Here is a 12,621-nt window from a genome sequence, read left to right on the forward strand (position 1 = left end):
GCTCATATCACCGGAAAACAATAACACACTTCCTAAACCACCCACACTCCTTCAAACAACCCACGTAAGAGACTTAGGAGCCATCCTAGACAATCGTCTCAACCTCAAAACATTCATTAACCAAACCACCAAAGATTGCTTCTACAAATTACATATCCTGAAAAGAATAAAACCGCTGTTTCACACTCAGGACTTCAGAACAATCTTGCAAGCAATAATCTTTTCCAAACTAGATTATTGCAACTCATTACTATTAGGCCTCCCAGCTTCTTACACCAAACCTTTACAAATGGTTCAGAACTCTGCAGCCAGAGTCCTTACAAATTCCAGGAAAATTGACCACATTTCACCTATTCTCAAAAACCTCCATTGGCTTCCGATCCACTATAGAATCATGTACAAAACCATTAACATCATATACAAAACTATCAACCAACACACGCAACTTGACCTACAAATACCACTTAAAAAATTCACCTCCGCCAGGCCTATCAGGGAACACTACAAAGAGTCACTCCAAATTCCAAAGGCCAAAACCTACCAACATAAATCCTTGAGTCTCAGAGCCTTCTCATCAGCAGGTCCAGCTCTCTGGAACTCGATCCCACCTGATTTGAGACAAGAGCCATGCTCTTTAACATTTAGGAAAAGACTAAAAACTTGGCTTTTCAAAAAAGCATTTCCAAGCCTTGAATAAAACCTCCTCTCACTAGCACTAACTCGTATGCAATAATGGAATGTAAACACGAATCAACCAACCTCAAACCCTCTCTCACTAATTCCTGCTGAATATTTATCATACTATTACCATTCACAACTGTCATATTTATTCATTTGATTACCTATGTACCGTTTCATAGTCTTATTTTTTCACTTGCTATTCTAATGTATCAATAGGCTGAAATGTAAATATTGTGCTGTTCAATTTCTCCCCTTCCATCCCAAGTTTATTTTCCTTGTTTTTGTAACTTTCCCTCTCCCTTTTTCTGATTCACTGTATTTAAAGTTCAAGGTTCTTATTGAAAATATTGTTTTTTACGTTACGTTATGCTTTACACTCCTTGTTATTTGTAAACCGGGTTGATGTGATGCCTATCATGAAACTCGGTATAACAAAAACAATAAATAAATAAATAAATAAATAAATAAATAAATAAATAAAGGGGCAGGGCAGGGCTAGAGGCCTCCGATAGAGCGGCCATTGCCGCTGTGTTGGAGGATCGCGTGCTGGCAGGCAGGCGCAAAAGGTAAGATACAAATTTTGGTGGGGTTAGAGTAGGGCTGGGGGGAAAGGTTAGGGGGAAGGCAGCATGGCTTGGCGCACGCAAGGTGCACAATTGTGCACCCCCTTGCGCGCGCTGACCCCTGATTTTATAACTTGCGTGCGCAAGTTATAAAATCGGGCGTACATGTGCACGCGCTGGGTAATGAGCGCACATGTATGCAGCGTGCGCTCCTTTTAATATCTACCCTTTTGTATTTGCTGAAAAAGCTAACCAAAGGTAGGAAAAAGCTTAGAGTTTGTGTATTTGTTATAAAAAGCTAGCCAAAAATAGCTCCCTCTCTCATCAGTTCCTGAACTAATTGCTCCATAAAGCCATCGTTTATTACATCCAGGAACTTTATCTCTCTAGCATGTCCTAATGTTACATTTACCCAGTCAATATTGGGGTAACTGAAATCTCCTATTAGCACTGCACCTCCAATTTAGTTAGCTTCACTAATTTTTTTTAACATTTCATCATCCATCTCATTATTTTGGCCAGGTGGACAGTAGTATATTCCTATCGTTATACTCTTCCCTAGCACACACGGGATTTCTACCCATAAAAATTCTATTGTGCATTTTGCCTCCTACAGGATCCTTATCTTATTGGACTCTATGCCCTCCCAGATATAAAGCATCCCCTCCCCACCAAGTTGCCCCTCCCTATCATTGCGATGTAATTTGAACCCTGGTATGGTACTATCCCATTGGTTATGCTCCTTCCACCATTTCTCTAAGATGCCAATTAAGTCTTGTTACACTCTCTTCCTCCAGAGGGGAGGAGTTAGCAATCTGTTATCGCTCACCCCGCCAGGAGGGCGGAGTTAGCAATCTGTTCTGCTTTTCTCCTGAAAGGGGGAGGAGTAGCAATCTGTCATGATCTGCTCCTCCAGATGGGAGGAGTTAGCTATCTGTAGATCTGTTAGTGAACTGCTGTTAGATGCTCCTGTAAGGGAAGGAGGTAGCAATCAGTTATGGATCAACTCGCCAGGGAAGTCTGTTCAATGATACTCTGTTCAATGATATTCTTCTGAGGAGAGGAGCTAACAATAGGTATATTGTACTTCGCTACTGAGATAGCAATCTATCATGCCTCCACTACGGAGTAATAATCTATTATATATATGCTGCTGGCAAGTCCCATAGACAGAGAAGGTAGCTATCTATATAATACTTCCGTAGGCGGTGGTCGTTGTCTGTAGTGGTTGGCTTCCACAGAGTGATAGTAGTGTAAGGAATGACCACTTGGAGGAAATGGTGAATCCCTGGGCTGATGGCAGATGACAGTGCCCCCAGGAGGAGATCCTGAGAGGAACCACCGGCTAGGCTAGAATATGAAATAAACACAAATAATTCTTTATTAGGCTGGAAGCTGGACCACCAGTGGTGGCAGTAGTGAGTCGATGTGTCCGGCGGGGCTGAAGTCCTTCTGATACTGGAATATAATCTCTGGGTTGCTGAGCTGTAGCAAGAGACTAGATGTAGTGAGTAGACAGGGTATACTGAATACAAGATGGTACACTCACAATAGTAGATGTCTGCAATGGTCTCTATGCCACAGAGAGTCTTCAGTACATTCGGGAACAGGAGCCATAGGCAACACTGGTTCCTACAAACAGTCTGTAATAAGAACTCACAATATCTGTATATGATATGGCTTCTAGAGTAGAAAAGAGTCTGTAAAGGATTCTAGGAACATGGGCCCTCGTGGAGCGAGTACCGGTTCCTATCTGCAATCTTGCCAATATAACTCTTGATTTCTGTACCAGCGATAACGTCTTGGACGGAAGGGAGTCTTCAGAGTTATAGGAATGTAGGCCCTCGTGAAGGAGCGAGTACCGATTCCTATCTACAATAGAACTCACTGTGTTCACGTCTGCGATCGCTTCCAGGCAATGAAGAGTCTTCTGAGTATTCTGGCAATCTGAAATCAAGAAGAGAGAGCGGAGCCCCCGTGGAGCGGGTACTCCTGGTAAGTTTAAAAAGGCCGAGCAGTGGAGAAGGATTCCCCTCGCTGACTCGGATCGTTGTTGCAAGTATCGTGGACTGCCGAAGCAAGTCCTGTTGGAGTTCCTTGCTAACTCGTTAGAGGTTAGCAAACAAAGACCTTTTAAAGTGAAAATGGATGACGTCACTACGGGGGGACGCCCCCGAGGTTCGCGCCCTTGCTGGTACAAATTCTGGAGCACGCGTGCGCCCCCTTACATCATCAGGAACATGGCGGATCCGTAGCTTCAAGCCAGCCAGGGGACACCGGGACCAAGAGGCAGGGAGAAGCCGCGGCTGCATCTGTCTGTCAGAGCCAAAGGGAGTCGCTCCCAAGGTACAGAGGGTGGAGCGAGGGCGAGAAGAGGCACGAACGCAACAAGTCTATCTAATCATTCACTGCTATACACTCTTAACTCTCCCATCTTACTTCTTAGACTTCTGGCATTGGCATACAGACATTTCAAAGTATGTTTTTTGTTTGTATTAACCTGATTTTCAGTTTACAGGGATAATTTTGAATCTTTTAGCTCAAGTGATTCTTTACTTATAGGCACATGGACTACTTTTGCTTTTATTGGAACCTCTCTGTTGGGATGCCCTAACTCTCCTGTTTCATTAGTTTCCCTCAAAGATACCTCCCTCCAAACCATGCGCTGCTGAGCGACTATTGGCTTCCCCTTTTTTCTAGTTTAAAAGCTGCCTTATCTCCTTTTCAAAGGTTAACACCAACAGCCTGGTTCCACCCTGGTTAAGGTGGAACCCATCCCTTAGGAAAAGATTCTTCCTTCCCAAAAAGGTTTCCCAGTTGCTTACAAAACTGAATCCCTCTTCCTTACACCATCATTTCATCCATGCATTGAGACTCCAGAGCTCTGCCTGCCTCTGGGGACCTGCGCATAGAACAGGAAGCAATTGAGAGAATGCTATCCTAGAGGTTCTGGATTTAGGAGTTCTACCAAAGAGCCTTAATTTGGCTTCCAGAACCTCCCTCCCACATTTTCCCCTGTCGTTGCTGCCCAGATGTATCACGGCAGCCAGCTCCTCCCCAGCACTGTCTAAAATCTTTTCTAGGTGATGCATGAGAACCGCCACCTTCGCACCAGGCAGGCATATTGCCAGGTGATCCTCATGCCCAGCAGCCACCCAGTTATCTATATTCCTAATAATCGAATCACCAACTATGATGGTCAACCTAATCCTTCCCTCCTGCGGCAGGTCCGAAAGGGCTTGGAACGGTCGGAGGACTGTTCATAAGACCATCATAAGACCATCATTGCATTGTTGGTCTTCCGAAGCATGCAGGTCCAGAGGAGGGTCAGTATCTCCAGTCTTCAGTCCAGCCTCACTCCCGTCCAGCCCATGCTTGGGCATGCCTCGCCTACCGCGGCACATCTTCGGAGTTCCTCTGGGGTTGAGCCGTGGCCCAAGAACACACATCTCTTGGTAAGTGGGACCGCTCTCCTAGCGCTCCACAACACACAATAGTATTAATTATGGTAATTCGCCATTATAGCACTATATTTATGTTTGCTCTCCTTCTATAATTATCTCTGTCAGCGCTTTACATTTTATACTGGTTGGTTGGTTCCCTGTACCAGGTGACCTTTTGTTAAGCACTTTAAACTATGACATCATTCTTTCTGTTTGGCCTGTTCCTATACCACATGACTTTAGGTGATTGGTTGTTTTATGGTGCCATTTCTCAACATCTTTAAAAAACTCAGTGATTTGTCTGTAATCTGTGTAAACTCCTGTGAGTAGAAGAATCTGTTTATAAGAGGTATGTTGTCGTCATGATTTCCTTTTTGTACCCTTTTACATTATGTCCTTACTTATAATGATATTGCTCTTTTATTTTTTAGTGTTTGAACTACTGTTTTTCTGCCCCACCAGACTCAGCCTTTGTGGCGAAACACAGTGTCTGTGTCTGGGGACACTTTTTACTGCATTATATGACCAATTTCAAGATTCAGCAGTTTCCTTTGAATAAAGATGTCAAATGTTATGAATTTGTAAGGACTATTATTCCCTCTACACTCCCCTTCGTTTGTGGTTAGGTTTTTAATAACAACACACAAACTCTAAGCTTTTTTCCTATCTTTTGGCTAGCTTTTTATAACAAACACACAAACTGTAAGCTATTACCTACCTTTTGGCTAGCTTTTTTTTTTTATAACAAACACTAAAGAATATATCCCCAAAACCTTTTTAAGTTTAAAATTTCCCAAAGCAATATGTACCGATTATCTTCAGTCACCAGCGAGATGATGCTCTCCTCTTAGTGCTCCCACTGGATTGTGGGATCCATAGATCTATCAGCATTTGTCTCACCATTTTTTCCCTATTCCCAACCTCAGTCCTACACTAATTGTAACCCTGAGTTAACTAGAATCTTAATGCAACTCTTGTAGTACCTCTGACAGATGTCTGTAATATTACTCTGACAGTAAACCAGCCTTAACTGAAATTATTCCATTGTTAAAACAGCAGCGGATTGCAGAAGGACCTTGCAAGACTAGGAGACTCATCTATGATAAGTGTTTCATTACTGCCTAAAAAACCTAAAAAAACAAAATAAAAACATTTTCAAAAAAAGTGTTCTCAAAACCCAAGTGGGGAAACCGATGATTAAAAGCTTAAAATACAGTCTTAGCTATTTAAGTGACTGTAAAGCTTTAGAGTTGGCAAACCGAGGGCTTTCTACCATATAAAGGAGCCTGCCTTTTTTATGAAGTTTCCTCACTTAATCCAATATAGACTACACGGTGGTAGCTATATTCAGCCTACAAATATGATGTTTATTTATTAACAGTAGTTGATTATACATTGTATATAGACAGTTTCATTTAGTAAGACTAGGAGACTCGGCATCTGAATGGCAGATGAAATTTAATGTGGACACATGCTAAGTGATGTCCATAGGGAAAAATATTCCCAACTAAAGGTATACGATGCTGGGTTCTCTATTAAGAGTCAGCACCCAGGAAAAATGACCTTGGAGTCCTTGTGGACAACACATTGAAATCCTCAGCTCAGGGTATGGTGGTAGTGATCAGAAAAGCAAATAGAATGCTGGGAATGATTTGAAATGGAATAAAGAATAAGATGGAAAATCTTATATTGCCTCTGTATTGAGCCATGATATGACCACACTTTGAATTCTGTGTGCAGTTCTGGTTGCCCCATCTCAAAAAAGACACAATAGAACTAGAAAAGGTGCAGAGGAGGGTAACAAAAATGATAAAGGGGATGGAACGGCTCCCCGATGATGAAAGGCTGTGCAGGCTAAGGCCCTTCAACTTAGAAAAGAGATGGCTGAAAGGGGACATCATAGAAGTTTATAAAATCATGAGGGGATGGAACAGGTAAAAGGATGGTTATTTAGCTTTTCAAAAAATACTATAACTAAGGGACACTCTATGAAACTAACAACTAGTAGATTTGAAACTAATCATAGAAGTACTTTTTTATTCAATGCACAATCAAGCTATGGCATCTGTTGCCAGAGGATGTGGTCAAAGCCATTAGCATAGTAGGTTTAAAAGAAGTTTGGACAAGTTGCTGGAGTTAAAATCCATAAAACAGTATTAGCCAGGTAAACTATAGAGAACATTGATATCCCTGGGAATGAGTAACAAGGAATAGAGCTATTCATTTGGATCTGCCAGGTACTTGTGATCCAGACTGGTCACTGTTGGAGACATGATATTGGGCTTAATGGGCCTCGGTCTGACCCAGCATGGCATTTCTTATGTTCTAACTGTAATTGTAACTCTAACTTTGATATTAATCTAGTCCTATCCCCTAATCAAACCCTAGCCTAACTTTAATCCTAACGCATACCTGATCCATGATCTGTTATCCTAGCAAAGGAGGCCACGCTGTTGAAGGCACAAAGGGATACTGTACTGTCGAAGATGCTGAAAAGTTCTGCATCATCAAAGGCACCAAGGGATGCCATACCATCTCTGGCATCAAAGAACGCTACATCGATGGTGTCAAAGCCTTTCGTGCCATCAACAGCGCCAGTTCAATCTGCAATCTCAAAAGCCCAGAAGGCTATCGCGTCATCAATGGTGCCATCAAAGATACAGACGCATACTGCACCAAAATCACATAAAGCTGCTACACCATCAAGGCCACACAAGGATACAGCAACGTCAAAGGTGCACCAGGGTGTCACACATTCAAATCAGCATAAGGACACCACACAGTCAAAGATACACAATGATGCTGCAAGGCCAAAAGCACCACAGAAAACCAGGCTGTCAACAGCACCACACAATTCAGCACATTCCTCTTCTCATGCACCTCTCAAAAGTGCGGACTCCAGAATTTCAAGGGAAGTGTCTGTTGCATCAACCACTGGCTCCTTTCCTGCACTTCCTTCAGGTTTTCAACTAACATTACAGGTTCAGCCGGGACTTGAATCTGCTCGGGACTGGTTACTCCATCAGGTCATTTGTCTGATTCATCCTCCTATTCCTTAAATCACAGCCCACATAGAGCTCATATGCCACCAGACTTGTCTGACCCTATCACATGGGATCATTAGCAAACTTTTTTTCAGCATTTTTTCATGAACGACCTGAAGCAGCCTTTACCTCCACATTCTCTATCTTGTACACCTCTAGCTCACTTTACACCAGAGCCATCTCCCTCTCCTTCTCCACTTCCATTGAGGTTTCCTCAGTTACCTGGTTTGGACAGGCCATATCTATCGTCCAATCCATCAGCTCCTTCACAGATTAGATCACGTTCCAGGTCTTTGGACTCATTCAGTTCTCTTTATTCTCCTGTGCATTCTCCAATTCCTTCTTCTCCAGCCTCTCCAGATGTCACTGGGGGCTTCACTTCTCCAGGGGTAAAATTTGCTATACCTGCTGGGAGAAGCTTTAGGGTGCTATGGCCAGCAGGACATGCTAAGGTCTCTGGAGATGGCTAGGGTCCAAGGGCAGGCTAGGGTCAGAGGCAGGCAATGAGCAGGTGTAGTGAGAGTCCAGGCAAGGGTTAGTGGAAGGCAGCGATTAGGCATAACGGGAGTCCAGGCAAGAGTCAAAACCAGGGGTTCTGTCTAGGGGAGAGGAAAAGGGATGGATAGGGCTGGAGCAGGCTAGAAAGACAAAAGCTGGAATAGGCTGGGAAGACGAAGGCTGGATGAGAAACATTCCCTTCAGACGAAAATGGACCTGTTGTTGAGGCAAGGTGTGTTGGGAGGGCTGCCTTTAAATAGGACGAAAATAGTGATGTCATTATAGGGACCACAAGAAGTTTCCCACCACGGCCTCTTTGAGAGGCCTCATGTTGCGTGCTCGCCTAATGACCTCCACAACGTTGTCGCTTCCAATCATCTTATGCTCTATATTACCCTCGCAAGTCATCTCAGTTCTCATTTCAAGGTCCTCATGCTTGATCTCAAGTAACCAACCATCCTCACAACAAGGACCTTGCCAAGCTCCACAAGCTGTTATGTTGTCCTCATCCTTTTGATGGTGCAGCCTGGCCTCCAAATCTGCACCTATCTTTCCCAGTAGGGGTGTGACTAACTCACTTTTCAGAGGCATGGCATACCATCATTTTGGATGGTTGGGTTCTAAGCATTGTTGCAAGAGGCTATTTCATTGACTTTTTTGCTTCGCCTCCACCTACCCCTCCGAATCCATTGCATTGCCTGCTGGCTCAACTTCCCATTCTTCATCAAGAGCTACAGAGGCTTCTTCTCATGGATGCACTGGAACCAGTTTCCCTGAAGCTGCGGAGTCAAGGTTTCTATTCCTGCTTCTTCTTGATTCCCAAAAAGACAGGCGATCTTCATCCCATTCTGGTTCTCAGGGCACTCAAACGCTTCATCTGCTATGAAAAGTTCTGAATGATGGCGTTAGCGTACATCTTACCACTGCTTCGGTCCAGGGACTGGCTCGCATCTACTGACTTAAAGAATGCATACAATCACATCTGCATTCATCCATCCCATCATTGCTATCTGCATTTCCTAGTCCAGTACTGTCATTTCCAATTCAAAGTCCTTCCCTTCGGCCTCTCCACTGCTCCAAGGGTGTTCACCAAGTGTCCCACTGTAGTAGCACCTCACTTTCAATGCAGAGAAATCCTAGTCTTTCCCTATCTGGACAACTGGCTAGTGGCGAGTTCATCTCACTCTCTAGCCCTCTATCATGTGACACAGGTTGTGACCATGTTGCAACAACTGGGGTTTATCATCAATTTTAAAAAATGTCATCTCACCCCAATCAACCGCTTGGAGTTCATTGGTGCCCTTGTGGACATGACATGTTTCAGAGTTCTTTTACCACTCAACAGGGGCCTAGCATTACGCACTCTATTTTCTCATCTACAGCACTAGTTCTTCACTATGGCCCACCTTTTTCTCTGGGTCTTGGGTCATATGGCCTCCATGATAGCAGTTCTCCAACTCACTCACCTCTTCATGAGACCATTGTAATGGCACCTGTGGCTTCATTGGAACCAGCTCCTTTCAGTCACTATCGTTCAAGCTTCCAGTCCCTCACCATCACTTTCCAGGACTTTACTGTTGATTCACTGATGATTATCTCTTTACTGGTAGAAGCATTCATATACCTTCAGTGACTGTCCTCCTGATAATGGATGCCTTCTTTTTGACGACTCAAGGGACCAGGACCCTCTCAGAGTGGCATCTTCACATAAATCTTCTCAAACTCAGAGCAGTCCGCAGAGCGCTAGCAACCTTTGAACCATGGTTCCTACACCAATCAGTGCAGATACTTCTAGACAACATAGTAGCCATGTACTACATCAACAAGCAAGGCAGGACAGGCCCTCTTCAGTTGTGTGTGGAGGCCTTTCACATCTGGAAATGGGCCCTGCATTGGGGCATTTGTCTCTCAGCAGTCTACCTTTCGGCTTGAACAAACGTCCTTATGGATGCGCTCAGTAATCAACTGCTGACCCATGAGTGAAGACTCCATCCCGATGTGGTGCAGCACCTTTTTCACCTATGGAGAGTTCACTGCAAAATCATTTCCCCAGGTACTGCTCCAAGCTGCCTGCACCAGATGCAATAACACAAGATGTGTTTGCCATCTCTTGATCAGGACCCCTCATGTATGCCTTTCCTCCTCTTCCTCTCATCACCAAGACCCTGCTCAAGATATGCACAGACAAAGCTCGAGTTGTCTTCATGGCCCCGACTTGGCCACGTCAAACCAGGTTTCCGTGGGTTTGGCACCTCGCTGTTGCTCCACCATTCCTTCTGCCTCTCAAGCCGGACCTACTCACTCAGAAGAGTGAGTCCTCCTTCATCCCTATCCGGGTCTTTTAAACCTCAGGGCATGGCTTGTACTCAGTGCATGAGTGCTCTTCCAGACATGCCTCATGACATCATTCTCGCTGCCTATAAACCATCTACAAGATGGTCCTACTCCAGCAAGTGGAAGAGGTTGTCTGGTGCTTCTCTTAAGAGTATCACCCAGCTGAGTGTTCCACATCTCTCCTGCTTCAATATCTTCTACATCTCTCTGATGGAGGTCTTCAAACATCTTTGGTGCACTTTCATTTGTCCGTCATTGCAGCTCACTACTCTCAGATTCAGGGTCATCCAATCTCACAAGAGCCAATGGTTGCCTGCTTCATGAAGGGACTTTTCAACATTAAGCCTCCATGTCCATGTCCATTGGTTCAATGGGACTTTTCTTTTGTTCTGGACTGCATCACACGTCCGCCTTTTGAGCCTCTGGAGTCAGCTTTGCCTGTCTACTTGACTTGGAAAGTGGTCTTCCTTATTGCAGAATCAGCTAGCTCCAGGAATTGGTGGTGTATTCATCTTACCTTCAATTTTTTCTCAACAAGGTGGTCCTACAAATTCATCCATGCTTCTTATCCAAGATGGTGTCTAAATTTCACCTGCAACAGTCGATCTCCTTGCCCTGTATTTGCACCACCTCCTCATGATTCCCCAGAGGCTGAGCAACTTCACAGCCTGGACTGTGCCCTTGCTCTCAAGATTTACCTCTACCGCACCCAGCCCTCCAGTAAGTGTTCTCAACTCTTTGTACCTTATGATTCTAATAGTCCTGGAGTCGCTTTCTCAAACGGACTCTGTCTTGCTGGATCACTTTTTGTATTCATTCTGTTACTTTTCCTTTGCTGAGTCCTCTTCTGGTCAGGTCACTGCCCACCAGGTGCGTGCTTGGGCTACCACTAATGCTTTCCTTCACTCTGTTCCTATACTGGACAACTGTCAGGCAGCGACATCCTCCCTTCTCAGGTTCGCCAGACACTATTGCCTTGGTATGGATTCTGCATCTGATTCCTCATTTGGCTCTTCTGTCCTCTGTGCCCTACCCTAGGGTTCTGTGACTCATTTCCCTCTGGCTTCTCCGCTAGGGAGTCCCATCTGTGACTGATGTCCCACTTGTCCATGGAAAAAGCAAAGTTGCTCACTTGTAACAGGTGTTTTCCATGGACAGCGGGATGATCAGTCACACGTTCCCACCCTCCTCCCCAGAGCACCTTTTGCTTCTGCTCTCTCTCTCTCTCTCTCTCTCTTCTGGTGTTCTCTGTTTTCTTCTCAGCTATATCACTGACTGAGGAGGGAGGCGTGTTCAGAAGCTCCCGGCTCTGGCGCCTACCAGCTGCGCATGGGCGGAAAAATTCCAGAAGTTTCAGGTATTGATCAGGACCGACTCGACGCCGTCGGATGACGTATCCATCTGTGACTGATTATCCCGCTGTCCACGGAAAACGCCTGTTACAGGTGAGCAACTTCGCTTTCCTGCACGTGGTGAACCACGTTATTTCCCTTCCCAGCAGCCAGCACGTGGGCAGAAGTAGTGATCCTATAACTTCCTCCTGAGGGCTGACTGCAGCTTGCTGAGATGGGAAGGGGGGGGGAGGGAACGACGCCACATGCAAAAGCTGTGAGGTCCTGTCTGCACCTTGCCCAAGGAGGATTTTGATCCCTCTCAGCTAGCTGCAGCCCCATAAGCATTTTCCTGACCCAAAGAGCCTCATACAGCTCCCCAGATCTCTGGTTTCCCACCCCTGCACTAGCAGGTTCAAACTTGGGGGCAGGGGCGGGCATTTCCTGGTGCTGGTGATGTGGGAGAGCAGCAGCAGGAAGTGTCCGCCCCCAGTTTTGACGCTGTTAGGTGTCTGTGCCGGCACGGAACAGCTGCGGCAGAGGGGCTCCTGCTCCTCAGTAGCTTTGTCCGGGGGGGGGGGGGGGGGGGGGGGAGGCAAGATTCAGTAAACTGAGCGGCCACTCCTCCTCCACCACCGGCCTGCTAGTGGTGCAGAGCCACGGCGCCCTTCTACTTGTGGCGCCTATAGCCGAGGCCATATTGCCCATAGGCGCACTACGGCTCTGG

This window comes from Rhinatrema bivittatum, chromosome 9 (genome assembly GCF_901001135.1).
Source record: "Rhinatrema bivittatum chromosome 9, aRhiBiv1.1, whole genome shotgun sequence".
In the NCBI taxonomy this organism is placed as follows: domain Eukaryota; kingdom Metazoa; phylum Chordata; class Amphibia; order Gymnophiona; family Rhinatrematidae; genus Rhinatrema; species Rhinatrema bivittatum.